Here is a 4,785-nt window from a genome sequence, read left to right as displayed (position 1 = left end):
TTCTCAAACTTTTTCATGTCAAGGACCCATAAATTAATATGAATTTGGCCGCGGACCCCCATCTGAAAATATGTTGTGCCAAGGACCCCATACAAGATTTGTGGAGTTAAAAATTTCAAAAGATTTTAAAAAAATATCAAAATATTTCCAAGATTTGTTGGAAAATAGCCAATGTACGTTAAACCGATTTTGATATATGAACATGTTTGCTGGGGAACACACTCAAGGACCCCTGTGGGTCCCCCGAACGCACTTTGAGAACGCCTGCATTAGACCACAGACCACCCTAACTCTGAGAGTGTATACAAATTTGGTTCCATTTGTGTACACTCTCAGAGTTACAGACCCATACGGGTCCATTTGGTTCCTATAACCATCAAATCATTTAGCTGGGGACCCCCTGGAACACCTTCATGGACCCTTGGGGGTCCCCGGACCCCACTTTGAGAACCATCGCAGTAGAGGACTACATTCTTATATAGAAATTCTTCTTCTAATGAAATTGTTACATTTGTTTTTATTGAGACTTGTCTATGATGTTCATGATGCCATACATGTGTAACACCCGGTTTGAACCCGGGTCTCCCGCATGGAAAGCCAACATCTTTTTTTCCACTAGCCTAAAGGGGAATTCCCACTTGGATTTCATCAGGTATTCTATAAAAGCAGTAACATATGGTATATCATCATTACATCACAGCTAAAGGGGGTTGTCAGCGTGAGTTATTGTGTAATTAAAGTTATTTGATATGCCACCACAGGGCCAATTTACATTGCCCACCAATGAGGCAACATGTTTATAGTGTAATCAGCAGAGCAGTTAAACGCCATTAAAATGTGTCATAAAACTTAAAAGCACAATAATAGACACTGACAGTCCTTAGAAAAAACAGAGGCCTATGGGTGCTCAAAGAAAAAGAAAAAAAAATCTCAAAAGTATACTGAATGTGCTTCTAGGATCAGCGGGAATGCACAAGAAGAGGACATCAGAGCGCTCAAAACAATATGGAGGAGAGGATGTAAAGTTAAATTCTATAAAAATGGCCAACATGTTGCTACCAGTTAAGATCTACCAGAGCTTTGGAGCATATTCCAGTGTGCGTCTCTATTTTTCCACAAGTATAAATTGTGGCCTAATATTATATATTATATGGGGTTCATCTTCTGGGGACCATGAAGCACTTTGAGCTAAATTTCATGTCATGAAAGGTGCTATGCTATACAAATAAAGTTTATTATTATCATTATGTACGCTTCCAGAAGTTTTCTTTTTACTTTGGCGCTTGTACAAAGAATAATTTCACCCACACTCACACTTTTACACTTGTAAACTTGATGTGACAAAGTTAAAGTTGAAGGGGTATCCATGTAGGGTTCATCTTCCAGTAGAATGAAGATACACAGAAGATTCCATGTCATTCACCCAGTAGTTTCAAGATTCTGGTACCAAAGTGTTGGCTGGATTGATCAACAGCTGAAAGCAATACCTCAGAGGAATGTGACTATACTGTAGCTAAATAAACGACTAGCTACAAGGCCAAAGTAGCTTGCTATATTGAAGCTGCTACTCACAAAAGGTAAAGCAAAGCAAGAAGAAAAACACGTGCGTGCATGTGCATGCATGTGTGTGCGTGTGTGTAGCAGTAGGTGTGTTCATCTAGCGGTGGAATTGAAGGATTTTTGGCACTTTTGATACACCTTAAAATCCATCTTGTTTATGTCTATTCTCTTTAGGCGGCAGCAACACATTCCAACTTTTCCTGCATTGGCTCATTTTGATGCATGGAATTACCTTTGCTGCAAAGAAAAGTAATGTGTCATGTTTAAATTCAGAGGAGAAGGTCATTTCAGTGTGGTTCCCCAAACTTTTTAGCACGAGAACTCAAACTAGTGAAAAAAGCCAATCTACAAGCTCACAATGTGTTTTGATGTGACGTGCAGGGAAGAAGCTTGAAGATCTGCTATTTTCAATACTGTTTTCCTTATTTATGGAATTTCTCAGATTGTTTTGTTAGTTATGAAATTCTTTTGAAAAATGTTTGAATTTGTTTATAATTGATGACATTTTTTAAATTGTATTGTGTTTTTTTTTTTTTTTTTTTTTTTTACATGATGATAAAAAATAAAATGCAGGAAACGGACCCATACAATGAACCAGTGTCCCTTCATGTCTCTCTCCATGGTAAACAACTCAGCCAGTGAGAGCCAGTACTGCTGCGTTAACCTGGCAGCTCATTGTGTCTCTGTCCAAGGTGCTGAAACCGTCAAATCCTAGTGTAGATACTGAACAGCCTCGTCTCATGTCTCTCTCCGTGGTTCTGAAAGATTTGCTGCGTTTCCAAGGTTAGCGCAGCTTTTCATTATGTCTCTGTCCACGGTGCTGACTCTGCTGAGATTGTCAAATCTCGCTCTGGAAAAGAATAGTTGCTATCAGATCTTGTGCAAGACTTCTTATAAAGCCAACAAAACTCTTCAGGGCCATAAGCCTAACTTTTTGTTATTGTCAGCCACAACACATGTAAACAAACACATCCTCTGGCTCTGTAAGATAGAAAAGCTGTGGAGAGATCTGCTGCCCCTGCTCCTCAAAGTGAAACTCTGAAAGCCCTCCAGAATTCAGTGCCCTGAATGTATAAACAAATGGGAATTCTGATGGCAATTAAATGGCAATTAAAATTAATTAAAATTAATAACACTCACCTTTAATTAACTTTAAAGAAAGTGTGTGTGTGTGTGTGTGTGTGTGTGTGTGTGTGTGTGTGTGTGTGTGTGTGTGTGTGCGTGCGTGCGTGCGTGCGTGCGTGCGTGCGTGCGTGCGTGCGTGCGCGCGTGCGTGCGTGTGGGTGAGTGTCATAGCATCTCCTATGACACAACCCCCACCACAACAACAGGTGGGGGTTGTGTGTGTGTGTGTGTGTGTGTGTGTGTGTGTGTGTGTGTGTGTGTGTGTGTGTGTGTGTGTGTGTGTGTGTGTGTGTGTGTGTGTGTGTGTGTGTGTGTGTGTGTATGTGTGTGTGTGTGTGTGTGTGCGCGCGTGCGTGCGTGTGCGTGTGCGTGTGGGTGAGTGTCATAGCATCTCTTATGACACAACCCCCACCACAACAACAGGTGGGGGTTGTGTGTGTGTGTGTGTGTGTGTGTGTGTGTGTGTGTGTGTGTGTGTGTGTGTGTGTGTGTGTGTGTGTGTGTGTGTGGGTGCGTGCGTGCGTGCGTGCGTGCGTGCGTGCGTGGTAAAAATCCAGATAATAGTAACGCGCAATATAACTTGCAGTGTAATCCTCCATTTTGGTCACTTCACTCTCCCTCTTTGCTAACTGGCCAATTGTCTGTGTGTGACTCAATTAAAGGAAAATATCGACTTTCTGCTGAAACAAAAGAAAAGTGACGTGCAGCCCTGACTGCTTCATCAGCTTGAAACAGCTTCAATTGCTTCCTTTTTTACTCCTTTTTTTTTAAGTATTAATCTGTGAATCGTTGGCTGATAAATACTCTCAGCCAAAGTCAAAACTGATGTGGCTAGCTGAAAGGCACACAGCGCCACTTCGCTCCCTGCCGCCTAATTCCCCCGCCGCTTATACAAATCTCTTTGTGCTCAGAACTGTAACTGGTGGAAGTAATCAGATGAGATGAATGGCTTTCCAAAGGAGATTATGAATTTGTATGGAGCGCTGATAACACTACTATACTACGACAATGGGCCCGTTTTAGAGTCGACCTGGGGAATGTGTGCTTGCCAGATTGTCGGGCGCCACATGCTGCCCCATGTGGCTGCCTGACGCACTACACTCTGTTTAAAGGGATATTTCACTTTCAAATAAAAAAAACTCACGGCCCCCTCACACATTAGATCCTTCTTATGCATGAGGGGCCGTGATTTCTCCATTACTTTTTTAATATATTCTTTTAATGTTTATTTTATTTTGTGAAATATCTCTTTAAGAGCTCCTTCTAGGTCACCCACTCTTGTGTGGGTGAGAAAGAGAGAGAGAGAGAGAGAGAGAGAGAGAGAGAGAGAGAGAGAGAGAGAGAGAGAGAGAAAGAAAGAGAGAGAGAGAGAGAGAGAGAGAATGGAAGACAGAAAGAGCTAAGTAAATGGTAGGAAGTAAATAGACAGCAGAGAGACCTCAGAGTATGTAACTATGCGTCAGAGCAGTGAGTCCCAGCTTTTGAACTCGAGCTTAAGTTGATTCATTTCCTGATATGATTTAAAACCACACCCGTATAATCCAATTGGTTCCTATCTATTAATCACTTAGCTGGGGACACCCTGGACCTTGGACCATCCCCCCCCCCCCCCCCCCCCCCCGCTCAAGGACCCCTAGGGATCCTCAAACCACACATTGAGAACCAATGACTTAAGAAGTCATTGCAGGAATATACAGTTGAGACTAGAAAAAGTGCTCCTTGGAGCACAGGTCTCCGCCAGGTCAGGTACGTTATTGTGGCCTACTGGTGGCGCTATAACAGGCCAATGTCACAAGGGTGGCATTTCTTCCTTGGCCTAGTGGGAATGTGCGAGTGAAATGTCAAGGAAATTGCAAGCTGCGCGCATAATTTGAGGCATTTTGTTCAAAACGGACCAATCCTGCAAACTTTGGAAGCCAACCTTAGCCAATCAGAAAGGAATCTGGGAAATCGGACAGATCCGTGTTGATCACATGACTATAGAGATACTGTGTACTGATTTGCCTGACGTTTGGATAAAATCTGTAGGAGTAATGTCAAAAAAGGAGTTTTGCACAAATTGGCCTCCTGGTGGCGCTATAACAGGCCCATGTGAAAGAT

The sequence above is a fragment of the Gymnoscopelus microlampas genome (assembly GCF_963454915.1).
Source record: "Gymnoscopelus microlampas genome assembly, chromosome: 2".
Classification (NCBI taxonomy): Eukaryota; Metazoa; Chordata; class Actinopteri; order Myctophiformes; family Myctophidae; genus Gymnoscopelus; species Gymnoscopelus microlampas.
This window is presented reverse-complemented; position numbering follows the sequence as displayed.